The 27373-nt window shown below is 33.3% G+C and overlaps 1 non-coding gene across 1 annotated transcript; it reads left to right on the top strand.

The window, feature by feature from the left end:
• Window positions 1-18824: 18824 nt before the first annotated feature.
• LOC112767553 (small nucleolar RNA R71) lies at window positions 18825-18932 on the top strand. The gene has a single exon (XR_003184995.1). It is a non-coding gene; the product is annotated as a small nucleolar RNA R71 (small nucleolar RNA).
• The last annotated feature ends 8441 nt before the right edge of the window (window positions 18933-27373 follow it).

A 27373-nucleotide genomic window follows, 5' to 3' on the forward strand; every position in this document is an offset into this window, starting at 1 on the left:
TCACATGTGTGATAACCACTGATAACCTCAGGATAGGGTTGAGGTAGAAGCTGGAGCGGCTTCAATAGATAAAGGCTCAGTTGGAGGTATACCGGGCTCAGATGCGTGCCGCTAGTATCAGCCCTGCTGGTGGCAGCGGTGCTGCTGATGAGACACAAATATCACCACCTTCTCCGCCGCCTCAACAGGACTACGGGAACGACGACGACGATTACCAAAATTCTTAGTGATTAGGGCTTTGTTTTACTGTTTCATTGTATTTATTTGATTTATTTGACTTTTAATTTATTTGAGCATTTGATATTTAATATTACCTAAATAGTTTCTATTATTTATAAATTGACTACTAATTGTGTGAAAATAAATTTAAATAAAAAATTAAAATTAAAAAAATTGTGTCACAATATCTTTTTTTTAAGTAAAATTGAGATTACCGTTAGATTTACCGAGAGAATAATTTGACGGTAATAGTGCGAAAAACAAGATATTGTAGCGCCAATACTACCGTCGGAAAAATCCACTGGTAACCAAATGATTTTTTGGGCAGGTAATCCATCGTAGAATCCGACGGTAATTACCGTTAGATGAAAAAATCTAACGATAAATGGTTATCGGCGAGGTTTATACTGTTGGATTTTTTTCGTTTTTTCGACAGTAAATCTGACGGTACTCAGAAATTTTTTGTAGTGTACCTACATCGAGGTGATGTAAAAACCTAGAATAATTGCTAACTGTGGTAGCACAAATAATTTTACAAGCCTATTTTATGCAATATTACAACTATTAAATCCTAAACGTTTCTAAGAAATATGAACAGAACACTTGAATTTGCTAAGACATTTCTTCTTCAAGTGTTGCAAAGTATTACGAGCTTCACATTGAAATTTTATAAACCATTCACATTAACCTCATGGTTAATCAAAATTTACAAATTTAACTTCATATATGATTTGGTTCGCATTGCAAAAAAAAGTTTCAAACATTCCTAATTGTTTATGTGAAAAATTTTATGTTAAATGAAATTTTTTTTATCTCTTCAAACAATACTAGATCATTTTCTATTTTATCATTAAAGAATGATCATAGAGTATGATACCTATAAATTGGATAAAACTAAATCAATATCTTGAATGGTAAAAAATAAATATGGGTATATTTATTTAATTTTTTTAAAACTAGTGTCTTTTTCAATAATATTTTATTTTTGATTAATAAAAATATTATAAGACATTGACTTTTGAAAAGATTAAAAACTTTCAAAGCGATTGTTTTGGAATTTTTAAAAATTTTTAGGAATTGTTTTAATATTTTTTAAATTTTTCGGAGAATGTTTTGTACTTCATCCTAGGGACTGATTTATCTAGATCACACTTGTAAACCTTTAACGGTTTTATGTACGAGTTAATATTCCACATCAGTAGTCACCGTTAGTAACTAATGAATGGGACTGTATTATCTAACGAAATAAATATTGGGGGATTGTTACTATAAGAAATTCACTGGATACTGTCGGATAAATCCACTGGTAATCTGTTTACCGCCAGAATTAGTGGCAAAAAAAACTTGACAGTATAAACCTTGTCGGTAATTATTTACCGTTGGATTTTTTTGTCCGCCGCTAATTATTGTCAGAAAAAATTCGCTAGTAATTTTTTTCATTGGATTTATCTTCCGATGAATCCGACGGTAACATGATATTTACTAATAATTAAATATTAACTTCCGGTGAATTTATCCTAAGATAAATCCGTCGATAAACTTTAATTTTAATTTTTTTTAAATAATCCGATCCATTTGATCCAATTTCAAATAACAATCATTTCAAATAACAAATTTTAAACAAAATCAAATATCCTAAATCACATGGTAACTACAACATACAATTTAAAACACATAATAGACATAGAGGCATATCATCAAATCCTTGGCGTGCAAAAGCATGAAACAACAAGAAATAACACAACCAATTATCAATTCACACAAATTCATCCTATAACACAAAATCATTATAAATGTTATCATTATACAAATACATTATATATTAAGATAACACAAATAAGCTAAATATAAGTGCTTGTTTGGGCGCCATTATTTTGATTAAAAAAAAGATATTTTTTCAATGAAAAAAGATCTTTTTTTTATTTTTTAGTGTGTTTGACAAATTTCTAATAGTAAAAGTAAAAGTATTAGAAAAATAAAAAATATATTTTTTGAGAATTATAATTTACATATTTTTTTATAAAAGATATTTTTTCCTTAAAAAAAATATGATTTTCGTGTAATAAATAAACAAACAAGTACTTTCATATTGTTATACCCAAACATAATTGATAGATAAAAGATCTTTTTGCATGAGATACCCAAACATATAATTACTTTTACTTTTCCATAAGATCTTTTAAAGAAAGATAACTCGAAAAATGATTTTTTTTAGAAACTCACCCAAACAAACCCTAAGTAACCAGATTGATGAAATATTTTTTTTGATAAATGATAAAAGATTTAGAAAAATATCCTGCTCAGGAATCAAGCTCACAGTAACAATGGTGAGAGGAGAGCAGTACCTTATCAAAAAGGCGTTGGGCACGCTCCCTTAAAAAAGGAGCATCCATTTTATCCGTATCTACTATCTTCGTCAATCAAAATATGAATTGACTAAACTCAAGCTGTATAAAACCTACAAAAAAGTAAAGGAATTTCTCAGTTCAGGAAAAAAAAAAATCTAAATCGGTCTTTTAAGCAATATAAATAAACTGCATCATGTTTATTGTTGCTGCATAAAATTCACCAACAATCAATACCAAAGGAGCCATCTTCTCTATCACAATACACTGTAATGAATACAACCCTAAATAATTTTAAAAAATTCATTCATCAAAATTACAAAAGAAAGCTTGGTCCTATATCGTTATAAGAAGCTAAAGAAAACCAAAATTTAAATGTTTTAAATATCCAAATACCAAATTACTCCTTTGTTCCCACTCGTACAGTAACTACATAAAAAAATTCCATCAAACAAATGTACAAAACTCGAGATAATACATCGACAATAATAAATTACTCATAAACAATACCAGATTCGGCACAATCAATGCAACACACAACAACAATAAGCTAATAGGTTTTTTTTTTTTTCAAATAAATTGCAAACAAAAACAATAGGGTTTTTTCTTGTATTTTTTCAAAGAAAGTATTCTAAATTTCTAAGTACTCAACTCAATTGACACATTTTAACAAATAAGTAAAGACATTTCTAACTCTACCTGATATGATCCTCATTATTTTTAGATTGAAAATTCAATTACACAAAGAAATCAACCACACCAATCTTATAATCCTAGTAGGGCTGCACATGGATCGGATAATATCCGCAGATCCGCGGTAATTATCCGCATCCGATCCGAATTTCGCGGATATTATCCGATCCGCAGAGTCATCGGATCGGATCAGATCCGATCCGCACTGTGGTAGGATCGGATCGCGGATTTGGCAGTGATACCCGCGGATCCGATCCGCAGATCCGCACAGATCCGCACATGACCCATCATATAAATAGCTAATGTTATGTTATTGTGAGTTGTGACCTAACCCTAAATCCCTCATTACGGCGCTCCTCACCTCTTTCACTCTCTGAAGTCTGAACTCTGGACTCACTCTCCTCTCAATCTCAGATCCTCACTCACTTACTCAGACTCTCAAACTCTGGCTCTCCTTCTCCTCTCTGATCGGCTCTGCCTTGCTCTATCACTAGTGTTCGCTGTCCATCACCGTCTCCTAAGGTCATTATTTACTATTCTTCCAGGCTCCAGCTGCACGGTCGTCGCCTCCTCCATCGACGCGGTGGACGGCGGTCGCGTCGTTCTCCATAGGCGTTCTTCATAGGTCGCGTTCTTCACTGGCGCAGCGCTCACGGTCGGTGGTCTCCTCCAGTAGTGCGGTCACCTCCTCCAGCGCTCACGGTCGCGTTCATCATTTCTTGTTCTCTCCAAGCAGCTTCGTGAATCTGTCAGAGTCAGACCAGCCGTCCTTCTTCTCCATCGTTTTTGCTCTCGGCTCTTCAACTGATCAGGTATTATGGGTAAATTAATTTTATTTTATTTTCTCTTTTTAAAATTGTTTTAATAATTGATGAAATTGTTGGCTATTTTTAGGAAAATATTTCATGACTTCAAATTACTAGTGATTTTCACAAAATGTAGTCCCTTATTTAAGAGCAATCAACTTCATTTCATGATCAATAGATCGAAGAAGTATTGCATCAGAGAATAGAGAACCAATGATATGTTTTGAGCCAATCTGGAAGATAGAAATTAAGCATTACTTTGGCTACATAATTATTAACTTATTCCTTGTAAAGTCTCTTTCTGAAGGTGTCAACTATGGTGGCCTGAATTCTAATATTTTCAATTTAGTTATTAGCTATGGGATGTAATTTGTAAACTTTATTTCCGATGGTGGGAAAAATGTTGGATTCATATCTCAAATGTCAAGTAATTAAGTAATCCTTGAAGACAATACCATGTGATTTCCCATTTGCTGTCTCTATCCATAGACCCTATGAAGGATATGGTTTGATTTCATTGTTTGTTCTTATAATGATAATAATATTAATATTTGTAAACTGATACAGTGTTATGGCTTATTTTAAAGTACTTGAATCATTGTGTTATACTGTTATTATGTAATAAAATCTGTAAATTTAAATGGTTTATTCAACTGTAAACAGATATGGCACTGAGGGTTTATATGGTTTAAAGGTTTAATTGTTTGAAAATTAAAATGGTTTATTTAATTGAAGTCATATGGCACTGAGGGTCTGTTGTTTGTAAACTGATATAGTGTTATGGCTTATTTAACTGTAGGATTCTGTTGGAAAATTAGAATGGCTGATAAACAAGCGCTTACAACTAATGCAAGTGGGTCTGAAGTTGGGAGCATTCCTACTCCACCTAGTGTCGCTGGATCTACACCAGAAGAATCAACAAGGGGAGGAGAAACAAATACCAATCCAGCTTCAAGTGATGCTCCTTCTTTGGCGACAGCAGCACAATCTGGCCAGTCAGGTAAAAGAAAGTCTACTAGACCCCCTTCTATTGTTTGGGATCACTTCAAAAAAAATGATGAGGAAACTAAGGCTCAATGTAAGCATTGTTTGAAATGGTTACAATGTCATAGTCGTAGGGATGGGACCTCTAACCTAAAAAAACATATTGGAACTTGTGCGAAGAACCCAGAAAATCATGTTGATAAAAAACAGAAAACTCTTGTGTTCACAAATTCTAATTTAGAGGAACCACCAACATTAAAGGCAGTAGACTTTAATCAAGATCGGTATAGGCTTGCACTTTGTAAGATGGTGATAATTGATGAGCTTCCATTTAGGTTTGTGGAAAATACTGGTTTTAGGGGATTTTGTGGTGAAATGCAACCTCAATTTAAGATTCCGAGTCGTATGACAGTTGCTAGGGATTGTATGCAGTTGTATGTAGAGGAAAAAACCAAACTTAAGTCTCTTTTGGAGCGGAATCATCAAATAGTTTCTTTAACTACTGATACTTGGACGTCTGTTCAAAACCTCAACTATATGTGTGTAACAGCTCATTATATTGATGATGGGTGGGCATTGAATAAGAAGATCATGTCCTTTAATTTGATTGCTGATCATACTGGTGTTACCATAGGAAAAGCTCTAGAGAAATGTTTAAAAGATTGGGGTATTCGAAAACTTTGTACTGTAACTGTGGATAATGCTAGTGCAAACTTTGTTGCTGTAAATACTTTGGTTAAAATCATGCGAGAATGGAATGGTCGTACTATGTTGGGTGGGGAATTCGTTCATTTGAGATGTGCTGCCCATATTTTAAACCTGATTGTTTGTGATGGTTTGAAAGATCTACAGTCATCTATTGCTAGGATTAGAACTTCTTGTAAGTTTGTGAAGTCATCTCCATCTAGGTTAGCAACCTTTAGGAGGTGTGCACATGAGGCAAACATTACAAGTCGACAAATGATTGTTCTTGATGTGCCGACGAGGTGGAATTCTACTTATATGATGTTGGAAGTGGCCGAAAAATTTGAAAAGGCATTTGCTCGTCTTGCTAGGGAAGATGCTCATTTTGAAAGATACCTTGAAGATGATGGGGGGCCTCCTAGTGATGAGGATTGGAGTAGAGCTCGTATCTTTATACGTTTTTTACAAATCTTCTATCATGCAACGCTTTCATTCTCTAGTTCTTTGAATGTCACTTTAAATACTTTTTTCCATGTATTGTGTAAGATTTTATGCACTTTGAATAAATGGATTATGAGTGATGATTTAGTGTTGAATGGAATGGCAACAACGATGAAGGATAAATTTGATAAGTATTGGGATGATTCTGAACATTCTTATACTTCTACTCCTTTGACTTTAGTGAACAAGCCATCTCTGAACTATCTATTACTTGTTGCTGTTTTTCTTGATCCGCGGTATAAATTGGAATATATTCAGTTTACTTTGTCTGAGATGTATGGTCAAGGTGAGAAATCTTCAAGGATCTTTAGAAAATTAAAGGATATCATTGCTAAATTGTTTGAGCAATATAGCATATGGAATCCGCGACCCCCTGAAGATACTCAAGATGCTAGCATTTCTTCGGATACTACAACAAATCCTAGTGTAGAGATGAGTGAGAATGATAGTATTACAATTGAAGATCCTATGAGCAAGTGGAAGCAAACTCAAAGGATAAAATTAAGTGAGTTGAAGAAAAATGAAATGGATAGGTATTTGGAAGATGAAGTGGCGGAAGATTTTAGTGGATTTGATATATTGAGGTGGTGGAGAGGAAAGACTTTGAGGTATCGTGTTCTCTCTTGCATGGCTAGAGATATATTAGCCATTCCTGTTTCTACTGTGGCATCTGAGTCAGTTTTTAGCACAGGAGGTCGTGTCCTTGACCCTTATCGCAGTTGTTTGAGTCCCACCACTATAGAGGCGTTAATTTGCACTCAAAATTGGTTGAAGCCTGCTAAGATATTGGTTGATCTTGATGAAGGAGATGCCGCTGTTGATTCAGGTATATAATGAATTAGTTCATTTGTATTTTATTAATTATTATTCATTTTTTGTCTTTCATTTTAGAGCATTGACATACCATGACATATTTTGTTATTGTTGAATTGAATAGAATTTTCTGGAGTTACTAGTGTCGGAGATCCTGAAGTTCAAAGTGGAATGCAATCTCATCAACCATCTTAGGTATTCAATGGTGCTTGTATTGTATTGGTATATAATAATTTATTATTCTAACATGTTTTACTAATTTTTCTCACTTGTTATTTCTTAATAGGAATGAATGCTTGCTGATAGTGTCAATTGGAAGACTGGAAGAGATGTGTCAATTGAAACTTGTTGAGTTGCTGTTTTAGTGTTTTTAGTATGCTGGGATTGCTGTTTTAGTATGATTTAGTGTGCTGAATTGTTGAGTTGCTGTTTTAGTATGTTAAATTATTGATTTGATGTGTTGTTTCACCAAGTGTTGTCATAAATTATTGTATTTTTAATTTTTAATTGCTAAGTTGCTGTTTTATTTTTAATTTTTAATTTTATGATATTTATGGACATTTTTTTCAAAAACAGAAAAAAAACAGGGCCTTAAAACAAATCTTTTATTACACGGATATATCCGATATCCGATCCGACCTAAAAAAATGCGGATATGGTATCCGATCCGATCCGATGGGAGCAGTGCGGATCGGATAGAATTTTAGCCTATATCCGATCCGATCCGATCCGTGTGCAGCCCTAAATCCTAGTCAGAATTTTTAAAACCACACCAATCTTATAATCCTAGTCAGAATTTTTAAAAGTCCCAAACTGATTTGTACTTTTTAAACATTCAATACATCAATAATATTTTTAATGCAAACTCAAGTAATAAACCCTTAACAATACAGAAACAATCACTTTCATTCTTCATGATATCAAAACAATAAACAAAAATCATAATAAACAATACAAAATCATCGAAACAAAATTCAAAATCAGAACTATTAAATAAATTTTGAACATAAGATCATCACAACAAAATTTTTAAAAACACTAACGGAAATATTCCTACGTTAGATAAGAAAAAAATTTCTTAAAATATTATAAAACGTAATAAAAATAATTAAAATAAATATTATTTTAATAAGTGACTAAATTGTATGTATTTAATAAATTGTTTATGCATTTTAAATTTATGTATTTAATCTTGTTATAGAATATACATATACGTAGAGTATACTATAATTTGGCTAATTAAAAAAATATTATTATATCGTTAACAAAATTTATTATTTTTAATTAATATTTAATTAATTTTAAATCCTGATAAATATTAACATTTTTCATTATATTACTAAATATATATAGGTCTGCAATGATGATATTGAAATTGTCGGTCACACAAGTTGAATAAATTATAACATCAAGAGACAAATAAAGTTGAATTATATATGATTATTATAACATAAAAAGAAAACACTTTCAACATCAATTAGGTTTGTGGTTCATCTGTCTCTAATATATCACTCAACGTAATCCTGAATGAAATAGACATCTAATCAAGTTTGGTAACGTAATAATTCATCGTTCGAATTATAAGTTATGAGAGCAACTCTAAGGATAGTAAATGGAGGCTTTATTCTGACATATAAGAATAGAAAAATTATTAGAGAAAATAGTAGAAAGAGTCTTTACCGCGATTGAGAATTTTTTTTAAAAAAATTTTAATAATTAATAATGTTTTCCTATGTGGTAAGTTATTAAAAAAATAAAAAAATATTATATATATTATATTACATGTATATTTATATTAAATAATTTTATAATTTCACATATGATAATTTATTAAATAATTAAATTATAATTAATTAAATAATTATATTAAATAATTATATATTTATTTAATTAATAATTTATATTAATTATTTAAATCATAATTAATATAAATAATTATATTAAATTAATATTAAATATTATTTATATTGTTATATTAAATTATAATTAATTAAATTTCTTTACATAAAAAATAAATTTAATTTTGACACTTTACAAAATAATTTTAATAGTTAAAAGAAGATTTAATTGAGTACATATAATAATTTTATAATATTTATTATTAACTATAACATTTAATTATATTTTTTATATTAAGTAATTGTATAAATTAATTTAATTTTTAATAATTATATATTATGTATTATTATTATATATAAATTTTTAAATATTAATATTTTTTAATAATAAATTATATTTTAATGTATAAATTTAAATAATATTATTATAAAAAAATAATAATTATATTAATTTTAATTATTTTAATTAATTAATTAAATAAAATTATAATAAAAATTAAAATTAGTTATTTTTAATAGAAAAAAGCAGAATATTTTAAATTTTTATTTATTATTTATAATATATAAATTATAAATAAGAATTGAGATGGATATTTTATTGAAGATGGTGTATCTCGCTCAACAGAAAAGCATGTTCTCTATTACTAATTAATGAGCTGGCGGCCCCAGTGAAAGAATATGGGCTAACTAATGGCCACACATCGAAGATAAGAACTAGACAAAACAAAAGTATTTTTGGGTTCTTTAGTTAGCGTTTGTTTTGAGGTACTGAAATAGAGATAGAAAGATTGAGACTCAATATTATGTTTGTTGGTTTAAAGATTGGTACTAAAATTTTTGTCTCTATTTCTAAAATTTCAGTATTTCAGTACCTCTAAAAAGTAGAGATATAGGAAACTAAAATTTTTAAAGATAAAGACTAAAACTTTAATGACATTTTATACATAAATTACTCTTATTTTAATTAATTAATTCTAATTTTATCTTTTGTGTAAATTAAATTAGAGTTTCATTTTTATTTCAATTTCTATCTTCCATTTTACACCAAACAGAATACTAAAATTTATTTCAATCTCTATCTCTTAGTCTCTATTTCTCAGTTTCAATTTTTCTGTGTCTATCTCTCTACCAAACACTACCTTAAAGATATTAATGCTTTTATGAAAAAGTGTGAAGTGTTGTTTTGTCACTACCGATTTTGGGGAAAAAGCCCCATTTTGTTGAAAAAATCCATCTATTTTCATATCCTAGTACTTCCGTATTTGGTTCAGAAACTTATTTAAACATACATAGATATAAGTTATTTGTTGACAAGTGTTCTAATAAATTTTTGTAGGAAATAAAACTCTCTTCACATGAAATAATACAAAGTTATTTCGTATTCCTTTCATATTATATTTTAGATTTGACATTTTTGAATTTTATCATTTTGCAAAAAAATTTGTTATTTAAATGATTGTTAAAATTTTAGTCTTTTGATTTTTTTTTTTTGGAATTATAAAACATTAATGTGTTCTTTTATATATTCTGGACTGTGGAGTTTGCTAATCTGATCTCTTTGAATTTAAATTAAAGATATTTTTATAATTCAAAGAAAATGTCTAAAATATTAAAATTTTAAAATAATTACTATATTTATTTTGTAAAATCCAAAAAAATAAAATAAACATAACAAAGCAAAAAAAAAAATCATTATTACTCACTAACAAATATAACAAAGCAATAAAAATATTCATCAGAGTTATACTAAAAAATTATTAAACAAAAAAATATTCATTCATAAAATCTTTCTTTTGAATTTTGAACGACAAATTAACAATGTACAGCTATCAATAAAAAACATAGGCCAACAAATCTACTTACTTGCCTTAATTTATAGGGGATCCATTTGTGATTGAAAAATATTTTGGGTCACACTACGAATACATATAAATATTGTATGACTGCAATACTAGCCACAAGTTAGAAATCTTATCAACGGATTCTTAAAGAACCGTAAAATTTTTTTCCCACCATAGAATCACAAATCCAAGAGCTTTATTACTCAAACGGCACAAGTTATGGTGAGATCCAAAATGATGAAAGATTCTTTATAATAATATTCTTGAAGAGTGACAAGTTCTTGAAATTTTAATAAATGTTAAATAACACAAATTTTAACTTTTTAATAACATATTATTAATAAATAAACAAATTATATATTATTAAATTATGACAAAAATTTGAAATTGGCTCAAAAAGACTAAAATATCTACACAATTTATTATAAGAGACTAAAATATTCTTTTAGTATTAATCTTAAAAATATTAAAATATGATTATATATAGTTCATGATTATATATAGTTCATTTTTAAAGGACTAAAACTAGTAAATACCTTTTATTATTCATTGTAAAGAGACTAAGAGCTTGTTTGGGTGAGGTTCTAAAAAAGATTTTTTTTTAGTTATTTTTTTTTAAAAGATCTTATAGAGAAGTAAAAGTAATTTTATGTTTGGATATATCATGCAAAAAGATCTTTTTTATCTATCAATTATGTTTGGGTATAACAATATAAAAGTACTTTTTTGTTTATTTATTACATGAAAAACATCTTTTTTTTAAGAAAAAAAGATCTTTTAAAAAAAGATGTAAATTACAATTTCTCAAAAAAGATATTTTTTTTATTTTTCTAATCCTTTTACTTTTACTACTAGAAATTTGCCAAACACGCTAAAAAATAAAAAAAAAATTTTTTTCATTAAAAAAAAAATCTTTTTTTTTAACAGAATAATAGCGCCAAAACAAGGACTAAAATATCTTTATTTGATTAATAAAAATGATTTGATCGTACTAGAAAATAACACTTATGATTTTATATTTAAAAGAGTAAAGAAATTTGGCACACTTATAGAGTTTATGAAACTAAAGATATGATTCCACACGTGGTTTTGAGCTCTAAGAAATTTGGCATTATCAGCCTTCTCTCTCCACTTTGGAAGTCCATAATAATAATGTTTTTGGACGAAATGAAAGATTAAAAGTTTGTCCAAAAAACTGAAATAGATGATTTACGTTATGGAACCTATACTATCTAATTTGTTAAAAAATATTTTGGTAAATAAAATTAAATAAAAAAATATTTTAATAAAGAGTATTTTGTAAAAAATATATTTTTTTAAAAAGTAAAATTAACGTTAGTTAACCAAAAAAATTAAAATAAATTAAAAAAATTTTAAAAATTATAAAAAATATATATATTTTACAAATAAAAAAAAAATATCATTTTAACATCTCTCATGCATTCCTAATAAATTTTATGTCTTTGTGTATTATACTACAATTTTACTGTTAATATGAGTGAAATAGCACAATAACTTTTCATTTTAATTTCACACACTATACCAGATAGATTTAAAAATAGTTATTTTGTTTACACAGACAGAGAAAATTATCGTATTCTATCATTATTTATTATAACTCAATTTTATTTATTGAAACTAAAATATATATAATACAAATTAATAATAATATTAACTTATATTTATTTGCTTAAATTAAATAAATTCCTTTTCTTAAGGCTTTAATAATTCATTGTTAGAGTTATAAGTTTTAACTCTCTCAACAAATAAGCACGTTCTCTATTTCTAATGAGTTGGACCACCGGACAAATGGAGTAGAGTAAGTAATAGCAACAGATCAATAATTTACTCCTATAGAGAGTTCTTCTTCTCTCAATAGGAGAGTCTGCTGAGAACTACCAAGTTCTTCTCCATCAAGGAGCCTTTCTTCTCACAATACCCATAACCATATCCACACACATACAACATCAAGCCGAGCTTCCTAAAACACTGCAAAACCTGAAATATACATCTATTTTAGACAGAAACTCACATTATGAATAGCATTGAAGGAAAAGTCATCAAGTTTAACAAACCTGGAGAACTGGAGTATAAGAGCGACTGCTTAAATGTAGTGGGGAAGGTAATAAGCGAGAAGGAGAAAAATTTCAAAACATACAAAAATGCTTTACTAGGAATGTGGGAAAACTCACAAGAAGTGGCAGTTATTGATATTGGTTTAAAAAAGATGTTGTTCAGCTTTAAAGATAAGAAGAGAGGGCTGCAGATTATTCAGAACGGTCCCTGGAATGTTAAGGGAAACATGGTCAACCTCAGACTATGGAGAGAGGGGAAATCTGTATTTGAAGTGGACCATGACTTCATGGAATTTTGGATTCAAGTGCATGGTATCCCACATGACCTCATGGAAAAGGAGACGGACACTGTTATAGGAGAGATGCTGGGAGTACTGGCTGAGGCTGAAGATCCAAAAGTGGATGGCATTCTCAAGAGATCATATCTGAGGATAAGGGTTAGCATCAACATTACCAAGGCTCTGCCAACAGGATTCTGGCTGGACAGAGATGAAATGCCACCACTGTGGGTCTTCTTCAATTATGAAAGGCTGCCAGACAGTTATTGTTTCAATTGTGGTATATTAGGACACGAGAAGAAAATGTGCAAAAACCCAACAACTATGGCATGCTGGGATCCATCCAAGAAGAAGTACTCACCAGGTTTGGGAGTAACTCAGATTAAACCAGGTCTAATCATGAGAGGAGGAATTTCTAGACAACACGGATGGAAAGAGGCAGCGGAGGAGCAGGCGTGTGAGCATCTGGGAACTGGACGAGATAGTAGTGATGAACAGAGCACTGAGGAGAGCAGGATAAGGGCTGAACAGGTACCGCAGCAGAAAATTAAGGAAGAAAGCGTACGGAAAAACCTAACAAGGAGAGAGGAAGAGATGCCAGATGCAGAAGAGCAGGTAGAGGAAGCACCGAAAATCCCTAAATTTCAAGATGACAGGGATATGCAGTTTGACCTAGGTGTAGCCTTTAAATTCAAAAATTTTATTAAGGAGATAAGAGAAAGGAATATGGAATGGGCCAACAAAACAAAGGCCCAAAAGAGGGATAAGGGGAAAGAGGCTCAGGAGTTAAATGGAAATGGACTAAGAAAAAATACTGGGCCCAACTTAGATGATAATCCTGCGCAAGTAAGGGACATTGAAGGATGTGGGCTGAGTAAATATCCAAGAGAAGATATGGAGATTAACAGCTATAAAATTAAAGACTGGAAGTTGGGCCAGGAGGATAAGAGAGAAAAAAAAAAACTATAGGCCAGGAATTAAAAAGGCTCATGTTAGCAAGGAAAAAGGATAAACAAGTGGGTGAAGGCAGAATAGAGAAAAAGATACACCAGAAAATGGTGGAAAGAGGAACAGAAGATGAACTGAACAAGCCATTCAAGGAGGCACAGAACAGGGAGCTTCTGAACAGTTTTGGCATCTCACTTTATTCCTTGAAGTTCAGAATGATTGGCATCTATAGGAACTCAGAATCTAGATAGTGTTATTGATTCTCCTAGTTAAGTATGTTGATTCTTGAACACAGCTACTTTATGAGTCTTGGCCGTGGCCCTAAGCACTTTGTTTTCCAGTATTACCACCGGATACATAAATGCCACAGACACATAACTGGGTGAACCTTTTCAGATTGTGACTCAGCTTTGCTAGAGTCCCCAATTAGAGGTGTCCAGGGTTCTTAAGCACACTCTTCTTTTTGCTTTGGACCTCGACTTTAACCGCTCAGTCTCAAGTTTTCACTTGACACCTTCACGCCACAAGCACATGGTTAGGGACAGCTTGGTTTAGCCGCTTAGGCTAGGATTTTATTCCTGTGGCCCTCCTATCCACTGATGCTCAAAGCATTGGATCCTTTTTATCACCCTTGCCTTTTGGTTTAAAGGGGTATTGACTTTTTCTGCTTGCTTTTCTTTTTATTTCTTTTTCTTTTCTCTCTCTCTTTTTTTTTGCAAGCTTTTCACTACTTTTTCTTGCTTCAAGAATCAATTTTATGATTTTTCAGATCATCAGATAACATTTCTCCTTTTCCCATCATTCTTTCAAGAGCCAACAATTTTAGCATTCTTTAAACAACAAATTCAAAAATATGCACTGTTCAAGCATTCATTCAGAAAAACAATAGTATTGCCACCACATCAAAATAATTAAACTGTTTAAAATTCGAAATTCATGTACTTCTTTTTCTTTTTCAATTAAAAACATTTTTCATTTAAGAAAGGTGATGGATTCATTCTCATAGCTTTAAGGCATATACACTTAGACACTAATAATCATGTAATAAGACACAAACATAAATAAACATAAAGCATAAAAATTCAAAAAACAGAAAATAAAGAACAAGGAAATTAAAGAACGGGTCCACCTTAGTGATGGCGGCTTGTTCTTCCTCTTGAAGATCTTATAGAGTGTTTGAGCTCCTCAATGTCTCTTCCTTACCTTTGTTGTTCCTCTCTCATGGTTCTTTGGTCTTCTCTAATTTCATGGAGGAGGATGGAATGCTCTTGGTGGTCCACCCTTAGTTGTCCCATGTTGGAACTTAATTCTCCTAGGGAGGTGTTGATTTGCTCCCAATAGTTTTGTGGAGGAAAATGCATCCCTTGAGGCATCTCAGGGATTTCATGAGGAGTTTCCTCATGCTCTTGTCCATGAGTGGGATCTCTTGTTTGCTCCATCCTTTTCTTAGTGATGGCTTGTCCTCATCAATGAGGATGTCTTCCTCTATGTCAATTCCAGCTGAATTGCAGAGGTGACAAATGAGATGAGGGAAGGCTAACCTTTCCACAGTGGAGGACTTGTCCGCCACCTTGTAGAGTTCTTGGGATATAACCTCATGAACTTCTACTTCCTCTCTAATCATGATGCTATGAATCATGATAGCCCGGTCTATAGTAACTTCAGATCGGTTGCTAGTAGGAATGATTGAGCGTTGGATGAACTCCAACCATCCCCTAGCCACGGACTTGAGGTCATGCCTTCTTAGTTGAACCGGCTTCCCTCTTGAATCTCTCTTCCATTGAACGCCCTTTTCACAGATGTCCATGAGGACTTGGTCCAACCTTTGATCAAAGTTGACCCTTCTAGTGTATGGGTGTGCATCTCCTTGCATCATGGGCAAGTTGAATGCCAACCTTACATTTTCCGGACTAAAATCTAAGTATTTCCCTCGGACCATTGTAAGCCAATTCTTGGGGTTTGGGTTCACACTTTGATCATAGTTCTTGGTGATCCATGCATTGGCATAGAACTCTTGAACCATTAAGATTCTGACTTGTTGAATGGGGTTGGTGAAAACTTTCCAACCTCTTCTTCGGATCTCATGTCGGATCTCTGGATATTCGCTCTTTTTGAGCTTAAAAGGGACCTCGGGGATCACCTTCTTCTTGGCCACAACTTCATAGAAGTGGTCTTGATGCACCCTTGAGAGGAATCTCTCCATTTCCCATGACTCGGAGGTGGAAGCTTTTGCCTTCCCTTTCCTCTTTCTAGAGGTTTCTCTGGCCTTTGGTGCCATTAATGGTTATGGAAAAACAAAAAAAGTTTTAGCTTTTACCACACCAAACTTAGAAGGTTTCTCGTCCTCGAGCAAAAGAAGAAAAAAGAGAGTAGTAGAAGAAGAAATAGAGGAGATGGAGGGGGCTTTGTGTTTCGGCCAAGGGGGAGAAGTAGTGTTTAGGTTGTGTGAAAATGAAGGAGTGAAGATGGGTTTATATAGGAGTGGAGAGGGGGGTATGGTTCGGTCATTATGGGTAAGTTTGGGTGGGAAAGTGGTTTGAATTTGAAAAGTGAGGTAGGTGGGGTTTTATGAAGGATGGATGTGAGTGGTGAAGAGAATGGTGGGATTTGATAGGTGAGGGGTTTTTGAGGAAGAGGTATTGAGGTGATTGGTGAATGGGTGAAGAAGAGAGAAAGAGGTGGGGTTGGTGGGGATCCTGTGGGGTCCACAGATCCTGAGGTGTGAAGGATTCTTCATCCCTGCACCATGTGGCGTGCAAAACGCCCCTTGATGCTAATCCTGGCGTTAAACGCCAGGCTGCTGCCCATTTCTGGCGTTTAACACCAGCTTCTTGCCCATTCCTGGCGTTAAACGCCAGTCTGGTGCCCATTTCTGGCGTTAAACGCCCAGAATGGTGCCAGACTGGGCATTTAACGCCCATTCTGCTACCCTTACTGGCGTTTAAACGCCAGTAAGTTTCTCCTCCAGGGTGTTCTGTTTTTCATTCTGTTTTTCCTTCTATTTTTGCTTTTTCAATTGTTTTTGTGACTTTACATGATCATCAACCTACAGAAAACATAAAATAACAAAAGAAAATAGAAATTTAACATAGATAAGTAAAAATTGGGTTGCCTCCCAACAAGCGCTTCTTTAATATCAATAGCTTGACAGTGGCTCTCATGGAGCCTCACAGATGTTCAGAGCAATGTTGGAACCTCCCAACACCAAACTTAGAGTTTGATTGTGGGGGCTCTGTTTGACTCTGTATTAAGAGAAGCTCTTCATGCTTCCTCTCCATGGTGACAGAGGGATATCCTTGAGCTTTAAACACAAGGGAGTCTCCATTCACTTGAATGATCAATTCTCCTCTGTCAACATCAATCACAGCTTTTGCTGTGGCTAGGAAGGGTCTGCCATGGATGATAGATTCATCCATACACTTCCCAGTCTCTAGGATTATGAAGTCAGCAGGGATGTAGTGGCCTTTAACCTTTACCAAGACATCCTCTACAAGTCCATAAGCCTGTTTCTTTGAATTGTCTGCCATCTCCAGTGAGATTCTTGCAGCTTGTACCTCAATGATCCCTAGCTTCTCCATTACAGAGAGAGGCATGAGGTTTATACTTGACCCTAGGTCACACAGAGCCTTCTCAAAGGTCATGGTGTCTATGGTACAAGGGATTGAGAATTTTCCAGGGTCTTGTCTCTTCAGAGGTAATTTCTGCCTAGTCAAGTAATCCAGTTTTTTGATGAGAAATGGAGGTTCATCCTCCCAAGTCTCATTATCAAACAACTTGGCATTTAGCTTCATGATTGCTCCAAGGTACTTAGCAACTTGCTCTTCAGTAACATCTTCATTCTATTCAAAGGAAGAATACTCATCAGAGCTCATGAATGGCAGAAGTAAATTCAATGGAATCTCTATGGTCTCAGTGTGGGCCTCAGATTCCCATGGTTCCTCATTAGGGAACTCCTTGGAGGCCAGTGGGTGTCCATTGAGGTCTTCCTCAGTGGAGATCACTGCCTCTTCCTCCTCTCCAGGTTCGGCCATGTGAGACGTGTTTATGGCCTTGCACTCTCTCTTTGGATTCTCTTCTGTATTGCTTGGGAGAGTACTGGGAGGGAGCTCAGTAATTTTCTTACTCACCTGACCCACTTGTGCCTCCAAATTTCTAATGGAGGACCTTGTTTCAGTCATAAAACTTTGAGTGGTTTTGATTAGATCAGAGATAATGGTTGCTAAGTCAGAGTGGCTTTGCTTAGAATTCTCTGTCTGTTGCTGAGAAGGTGATGGAAAAGGTTTGCTATTGCTAAACCTATTTCTTCCATCATTATTGTTGTTGAAACCTTGTTGAGGTCTCTGTTGATCCTTCCATGAGAGATTTGGATGATTTCTCCATGAAGGGTTATAGGTGTTTCTATAGGGTTCTCCCATGTAATTCACCTCTTCCATTGCTGGGTTCTCAGGATCATAAGCTTCTTCTTCAGAGGAAGCTTCCTGAGTACTGCCTGTTGCTGCTTGCATTCCAGACAGACTCTGAGAAATCATATTGACTTGTTGGGTCAATATTTTATTCTGAGCCAATATGGCATTCAGAGTATCAATCTCAAGAACTCCTTTCTTCTGAGCTATCCCATTATTCACAGGATTCCTTTCAGAAGTGTACATGAATTGGTTATTTGCAACCATTTCAATGAGTTTCTGAGCTTCTGCAGGCGTCTTCTTCAGATGAAGAGATCTTCCAGCAGAGCTATCCAATGACATCTTGGATAGTTCAGACAGACCATCATAGAAAATACCTATGATGCTTCATTCAGAAAGCATGTCAGAAGGGCATCTTCTGATCAATTGCTTGTATCTTTCCCAAGCTTCATAGAGGGATTCACCTTCCTTTTGTCTGAAGGTTTGGACTTCCACTCTAAGCTTGCTCAATTTTTGAGGTGGAAAGAACTTTGCCAAGAAGGCATTAACTAGCTTTTCCCAAGAGTTCAGGCTTTCTTTAGGTTGTGAATCCAACCATGTCCTAGCTCTGTCTCTTACAGAAAAAGGAAAAAGCATAAGTCTGTAGACTTCAGGGTCAATCCCATTGGTCTTGACAGTGTCACAGATTTGCAAGAATTTAGCTAAGAACTGATGAGGATCTTCCAATAGAAGTCCATGAAACTTGCAATTCTGTTGCATTAGAGAAACTAATTGAGGCTTAAGCTCAAAGTTGTTTGCTCCAATGGCAGGGATTGAGATGCTTCTCCCATAGAAGTTGGAAGTAGGTGCAGTAAAGTCACCAAGCACCTTCCTTGCATTGTTGGCATCGTTGTTTTCGGCTGCCATGGTTTCTTCTTCCTTGAAAAGCTCTGTTAAGCCCTCTAAAGAGAATTGTGCTTTAGCTTCTCTTAGCTTTCCCTTCAAGGTCCTTTCAGGTTCAGGATCAGCTTGAACAAGTATGTCTTTATCTTTGCTTCTGCTCATATAAAAGAGAAGAGAACAAGAACGTAGGGAATCATCTATGTCACAGTATAGAGAATCCTTGAGGTGTCAGAAGAAAAGAAGAATAGAAGGAGGAGGTAGATGGAAGAGAATTCGAACATATAAAGAAGGAGGGAGTTCGAATTGTACCTTGAGGAGGAGTGTTAGTCCTTTAAATAGAAGGATGTGAGAAGAGGGGAAGAATTTTCGAACATTAAAGTAAAAGATTTTGAAATAATTAAAATAAATTTTGAAAATTTGATTGATGATTTTCGAAAACTCAAATTGGGAAAGAAATTAAGTGATTTTTGAAAAGAGCTTGCAATTAGAAATTAAAAAGATATGATTGAGAGTTAATTTTGAAAAAGATGTGATTGAAAAGATATGATTGAGAAGATATGATTGAAAATCAATTTAGAAAAAGAAAGTTTTAAAATTAAAGTTGATTACTTGACTAACAAGAAATTAGAAGATATGATTCTAGAATTAAAACTTTTGATCCTTTCTTAATAGGCAAGTAACAACCTGAAAATTTTGAAGTAAATCATTAATTTTAGCAAGGATTTTCGAAAATAGTAATAAATAAAAAATGGAAAGAAATTGATTTTGAAGAGATATGATTGAAAAAATATAATTTGAAAAAGATTTGATTTTGAAAAATTATGAAGATTTGAAAAAAATTTGAATTAAAAACAAAATCTTCTCTCTTGTGTCCTTTTGGCGTTAAACGCCCAGAATGGCATCCATTCTGGCGTTTAACGCCCAAAATGCTACCTTTTTGGGCATTAAACGCCCAGCCAGGTACCCTGGCTGGCGTTTAAACGCCAGTTTTCCTTCTTCACTGGGCATTTTGAACGCCCAGCTTTTTTTGTTTGATTCCTCTGCTGAATGTTCTGAATCTTCAATTCTCTGTATTATTGACTTAAAAAGACATAGTTTTGAAAATATTTTTGAATTTTTGATGATGAGAAACAACAATAAAAAATGCAACTAAGATCAAATAAACAATGCATGCAGGACACCAAACTTAAAAATTTTCATATAGGAGACACTAACAAATTGAGATTGCATATGAGAAACAACAAAACACACAAAACAAGAGAATTTAAAGATCAGATCAATGAAATCATAAAAAATAACTTGAAAATCAATGAAGGACAATATGTATAAATTCGAAAAATGCAAGAAGAAGAAAGTCATGCAATTGACACCAAACTTAAAAATTGATACTAGACTCAAACAAGAAACATAAAATATTTTTTATTTTTATGGTTTTATAAAATTTTTTTTTGTGATTTTCGAAACTTATATGGAAAAGAAAATAAAGAGATTCAAAACTTTTAATAAGAATTCCAGGAATCATGCAATGTTAGTCTAAAGCTTCAGTATAAAAAGATTAGACATGGTTGGCCAAGCTTCAGCAGGACATTACATTCAGCAGCTAAATTGATGAGAATCAATCAGCTTTTGTGATGATAAGAACATCACCTTGAAACTCTAGAATCCATTCTTAAAAATTCTGAAAAGTACATAATCTAAGTAACAAGATGAACCGTCAGTTGTCCAAACTCGAACAATCCCTGGCAACGGCGCCAAAAACTTGGTGCACGAAATTGTGATCATCAACAATGGCGCCAAAGGACTTGGAGCTCTTAAACGTGAATCACACTTTGTCACAATTCCGCACAACTAACCAGCAAGTGCACTGGGTCGTCCAAGTAATACCTTACGTGAGTAAGGGTCGATCCCACGGAGATTGTCGGCTTGAAGCAAGCTATGGTCACCTTGTAAATCTCAGTCAGGCGAATTCAGATGGTGATGGAGAATTGATAATTAAAAGATAAATAAAACATAAAATAAGATAAAGATAGAGATACTTATGTAATTCATTGGTAGGAATTTCAGATAAGCATATGAAGATGCTTTGTTCCTCCTGAACCTCTGCTTTTCTATTGCCTTCTTCCAATCATTCATACTCCTTTCCATGGCAAGCTTTATGTTGGGCATCACCGTTGTCAATGGCTACTTCCCGTCCCCTCAAAAACGTTCCAAATGCGCTGTCACCGCACGGCTAATCATCTGTCGGTTCTCGATCATGCTAGAATTGGATCCATTGATCCTTTTGCGTCTGTCACACGCCCAACAATCGCGAGTTTGAAGCTCGTCACAGTCATCCCTTCCCAGATCCTACTCAGAATACCACAGACAAGGTTTAGACATTCTGGATCTCAGGAATGGTCGCCAATAATTCTAGTCTATACCACGAAGGTTCCAATCTGAGATTAGAAACCCAAGAGATACACATTCAAGCTTGTTTGCATGTAGAACGGAAGTGGTTGTCAGTCACGCGTTCATAGGTGAGAATGGTGATGAGTGTCACATAATCATCACATTCATCATGTTCTTGGGTGTGAATGAATATCTTGGAGAAGAAATAGACTTGAGTTGAATAGAAAAATAATAGTACTTTGTATTGATTCATGAAGAACAGCAGAGCTCCACACCTTAATCTATGGTGTGTAGAAACTCCACCGTTGAAAATACATAAGAACAAAAGGTCTAGGCATGGCCGAATGGCCAGCCTCCCAAAAAGGGTTCAATCATCAAAACATGATTCCAAGATGATCAAAAGATTAAAAATACAATAGTATAAGGTCCTATTTATAGAGACTAGTAGCCTAGGGTTTACAGAAATCAGTAATTAATGCAGAAATCTTCTTCCGGGCCCACTTGGTGTGTGCTTGGGTTGAGCATTGAAGCTTCCATGTGTAGAGACTTTTCTTGGATTTAAACGCCAGCTTTTGTGCGAGTTTGGGCGTTTAACTCCAGCTTTTGTGCCAGTTCTGGCGTTAAACGCCAGAATTCTTGAGCTAACTTGGAACGCCTGTTTGGGCCATCAAATCTCAGGCAAAATATAAACTATTATATATTGCTGGAAAGCCCAGGATGTCTACGTTCCAACGCAATTGAGAGCGCATCAATTGGGCTTTTGTAGCTCCAGAGAATCCACGTTGAGTGCAGGGAGGTCAGAATCCAACAGCATCTGCAATCTTTTTTCAGCCTCTGAATCAGATTTTTGCTCAGGTCCCTCAATTTCAGCCAGAAAATACCTGAAATCACAGAAAAATACACAAACTCATAGTAAAGTCCAGAAGAGTGATTTTTATTTAAAAACTAATTAAAATATAATAAAAACTAATTAAAATATACTAAAAACATACTAAAAACAATGCCAAAAAGCGTATAAATTATCCGCTCATCAGTCATCTCCAGAGTTTTGTGCTTTAACTTCTCTTAGCTTCCTCTTTAGAGTCCTTTCAGGTTCAGGATCAGCTTCAACAAGAATGTTCTTATCCTTGTTCCTGCTCATATGAAAAAAAAAAAGAGAATAGAAAAGAAGAGGAATTCTCTGTGTCACAGTATAGAGATTCCTTTATGTGAGTAGAAGAATAGAAGAATAGAATGAATAAGGGAGAAGAAGAAGAATTCGAACACATAGAGAGAGAGGGTTCGAATTTTAAGAAGAGAAGTGTTAGTGAATAAATAAAATAAATAGAAAGAGATGAGAGAGAAAGAGCATTCGAATATTAATTAAAATAGAATAAAAATATTTTTGTTTTTATTTTAATTATTAGTTAGAATTCAAAATTATTAAAAGAAATAAAATTTAGAATTTAAAATAATTAGTTAAATAAAAAGAATTTTGAAAAAGTGGTTAGTGATTTTCGAAAATTAGAGAGAGAGAGGTAGTTAGGTGGTTTTGAAAAAGATAAGAAATAGTAAACTTTTAAAATCAAACAAAAAGTCAAGTGGTTAATTGAAAAAGATTTGAAAATAAATTTTGAAAAGATAAGAAGTTAGAAAAAGATTTTGAAATTAAATTTTGAAAAAAATATTATTGAAATTTATTTTGAAAAAGATTTGAAAGAGAAATTAAAAAGATTTGAGAAATAGTAAGTTTTTAAAAGTAAAACAAACAAATCAAATAAGTAATTAGTTGAAAAAGATTTGAAAATAAATTTTGAGAACATAAGAAGTTAGAAGAAGATTTTGAAATTAGAGTTTTGAAAAAGATTGAAAAGGAAATTAAAAAGATTTGATTTTTAAAATTAAGTTGATGACTTGACTAACAAGAAACTAAAAGATATGATTCTAGAATTTAAAGGTTGAACCTTTCTTAACAGGAAAGTAACAAACTTGAAATTTTTGAATCAAAACATTAAATGTTAGCAATAATTTCGAAAATTATGAAGTAAAAATAAGAAAAAAATTTTGAAAATTAATTTTAAAATTTTCGAAAACATTAAAAGAAAAAATGAAAAATGTTTTAAAAAATTTTAAGAAAGAATTCGAAAATATTAAAAGAAAAATGAAAAAGATTTGGAAAGATAGAATTTTTAAATTGAAATTTTGACTTGACGAACAAGAAACAACTAAATTTTAAAAATTGTTGACCAAGTCAACTCAAAATTTCAAAAATTTATGAGTAGAATAAGGGAAATATATTATTTTTTATTTTTTTGAATTAATGAAGAAAGAGAAAAACAACAAAATGACACAAAACATGAAAATTTAAGATCAAAACAAATAATGCATGAAAGAACACTTTGAATGTCAAGATGAACACTAAGAACACTTTGAAGATCATGATGAACATCAAGAACATATTTTTGAAAAATTTTAAGAAAAGAAAGACATGCAAGACACCAAACTTAAAATTTTTTTACTTTTAAACACAATGAATTCGAAAATGCACAAGAAAAATAAGAAAAGATACAAAACAAGAAAATTTAAAGATCCAACAAGGAAAATCATCAAGAACAACTTGAAGATCAATGAAGAACACAATGCATATATTTTCGAAAATTAAAGAAAAATTAAAACATGCAATTGACACCAAACTTAAAATTTGACACGACTCAAACAAGAAACACAAAATTTTTTGGTTTTTATGATTTTATTAAATTTTTTTTTATTTTTTTTGAAATTAAAAATAAAAAGCTTAAACATAAAATAAAATTACCCAATCTAAGCAACAAGATGAACCATCAGTTGTCCAAACTCGAATAATCCCCGGCAACGGTGCCAAAAACTTGGTGTGGGAAATCGTGATTCACACTTTTCACAACTCTGCACAACTAACCAGCAAGTGCACTAGGTTGTCCAAGTAATAAACCTTACGTGAGTAAGGGTCGATCCCACGGAGATTGTCGGCTTGAAGCAAGCTATGGTCATCTTGTAAATCTCAGTCAGGCGGATTCAATTGGTTATGAGGTTTTGATAATTAAAAGATAAATTAAATAATAAAATAAAATAAAGGTACTTATGTAATTCATCGGTGGGAATTTCAGATAAGTGTTTGGAGATGCTTTGTTGCTTCTGAACCTCTGCTTTCCTATTGTCTTCTTCCAACCATGTGTACTCCCTTCCATGGCAAGCTGTATGATCCTCTCGGATGAAAAATACCAGGTACGATCTCTACACGGCTAATCAATTGTTGGATTTCTCGTCTCAGATGAAAAATACCAGGTATAGCTACCGCACGACTAATCATCTGTCGGTTTCCGCTAGCATCGGAATAGGACCCTTATCCTTTTACACACTGTCACTGCGCCCAACATTCGCAAGTTTGAAGTTCATCACAGTCATCCCTTCCCATATCCTACTCGGAATACCACAGACAAGGTTTAGACGTTCCGGATCTCAGGATTGGCTGCCAATTGGTTCTAGCCTATACCACGAAGGTTCTAATCTTAGATTCGGATGCTCTGTTGTCAGGAGAAACGATGCAAATCACGGATTAGAGACCCAAGAGAATATACTCCGGCTGTCGTCCAATGACTACGTTGAACATCATGTAGACCGCTTTGTGGTTATCAGGCACGCGGATCTTGGCTAAGCGAGTAACGAAGATTGGGTGATTGTCACGGGTCACCCCTTCATTATGACTTAACTGAATTAAGTACAAGAGTAAATCTTGGAGAATAAGTAGGCGTGAATTAAAAGAAAAACAATAGTACTTGCATTAATTCATGAAGAACAGCAGAGCTCCACACCTTGATCTATGGGGTGTAGAAACTCCACCGTAGAAAATACATAAGTAAAAATAGTCTAGGCATGGCCGAATGGCCAGCCTCCAAACGTGAATAATGGCATAAGCTCCCCAATACAATATTAAAAAGTGCTATTTATACTAAACTAACTACTAGGGATTGTAGAAAATAAGTATCTAAGTGCAGATAGTGCAGAAATCCACTTCTGGGGCCCACTTGGTGTGTGCTTGGGTTGAGTGTTGAAGCTTTCACGTGCATAGGCCATTCTTGGAGTTAAACACCAGCTTGGGTGCCAGTTTGGGCGTTTAACTCTAGTTCTGGTGCCAGTTCCGGCGTTTTACTCCAGAAAATGGTCTTTGGTGGGCGTTTGAACGCCAGTTTGAGCCATCAAATCTCGGGCAAAGTATGGACTATTATATATTGCTGGAAAGCCCAAGATGTCTACTTTTTAACACAATTGAGAGTGCGCCAATTGGGCTTCTGTAGCTCCATAAAATCCACTTCGAGTGCAGGAGGGTCAGAATCAAATAGCATCTGTAGTCCTTTTTCGGCCTCTGAATCAGATTTTTGCTCAGATCCCTCAATTTCAGCCAGAAAATACTTGAAATTATAGAAAAACACACAAACTCATAGTAAAGTCCAGAAATATGATTTTTGCATAAAAACTAATAAGAATATAATAAAAGTAACTAAAACATACTAAAAACTATGTAAAAACAATGCCAAAAAGGGTATAAATTATCCGCTCATCACTGTTGCAGTTGAGCATTGCCAATATACAAATCCTTTTGACTCTGAAGAAGGTGGCAAATCATTTTATTCTTATAGGTACCTTATAGGAGGCAGCGTTTTATACTACCTTCAGCTCTCATCCATTAGTTCACACCAATTGTATGTGGAGGTTGGTATTTAAATTCACTGCATATGGCAGATTTGCTTATTAGTTAATTTAACTTGGCAAAAGCTCTTTAAGTGCATAGGTAGTTTATGAAGAGCTGGACTGGCTTCCTTTTTATCCGGGTATCACCAGCATTACAAAACAGACACACACACATAAAAGTCAAGATGAAGGTCCCCCAAATGCTGAAGCAGTACCCCAGGCATTTTATGTTTGTTCTCATTGGATTCAGAGCTTTATCAAATATAGTACATGGCTAGAAAGCCCGTCAAATGTGAAAGCAGCTGAATTTTTGTCAATAGGGTAAATGAACCACCATTCAATATAATTTAAATACATTAGGTTCTTATTTAAGATGTTTATTATTTATCTTCTATGTTAGACACAAGAAGTTGATGCAGTCCATGGAAGAACTTGGGATGAAAATGTAAGCTGCAAGAAAAATTCTACATATTTCAGTTTTTTTTCCTGTGTCTGTCTGTCTGCTTTTCCAATTGTGTTCCAGTAGATGCATAGCATATTCATTGAAAAAAATTCAGCCATTTAAATTTCAATTAAATGTTTGGGGTAAACTATGGATATTGGAATCATTTGTAGCTGAAAGCTTTGTAAGAACAACTGAAAGAGACTGTATAGTTGCAGGGGTTGTGAAGCTAATTTTTTACCTAGATTTTCTTAATCCAAAAATTGTTTCATTTTTATCTTTGTAAAAATGTAAAATGTAGGAAGAAGACATTAGAAAAAGAGATCAAGAAAATAGTTGACAGACAGAGATCTGCAGTTAAGTCAATTGCAAAAGATTCAGATTCATTTGATGAGGTATGTTTCCCTGCTTCAAAATTATTTTATCAATGTATGCTGCTTCCAATCAGCTGAGTCTGCAAAGCTAGATTTTGAGGGTTAATATGGTTTTTTGATAATTTATTGTTAGGATTTATTTGGTTTTAACAGGG

Source organism: Arachis hypogaea, chromosome 17 (genome assembly GCF_003086295.3).
Source record: "Arachis hypogaea cultivar Tifrunner chromosome 17, arahy.Tifrunner.gnm2.J5K5, whole genome shotgun sequence".
In the NCBI taxonomy this organism is placed as follows: domain Eukaryota; kingdom Viridiplantae; phylum Streptophyta; class Magnoliopsida; order Fabales; family Fabaceae; genus Arachis; species Arachis hypogaea.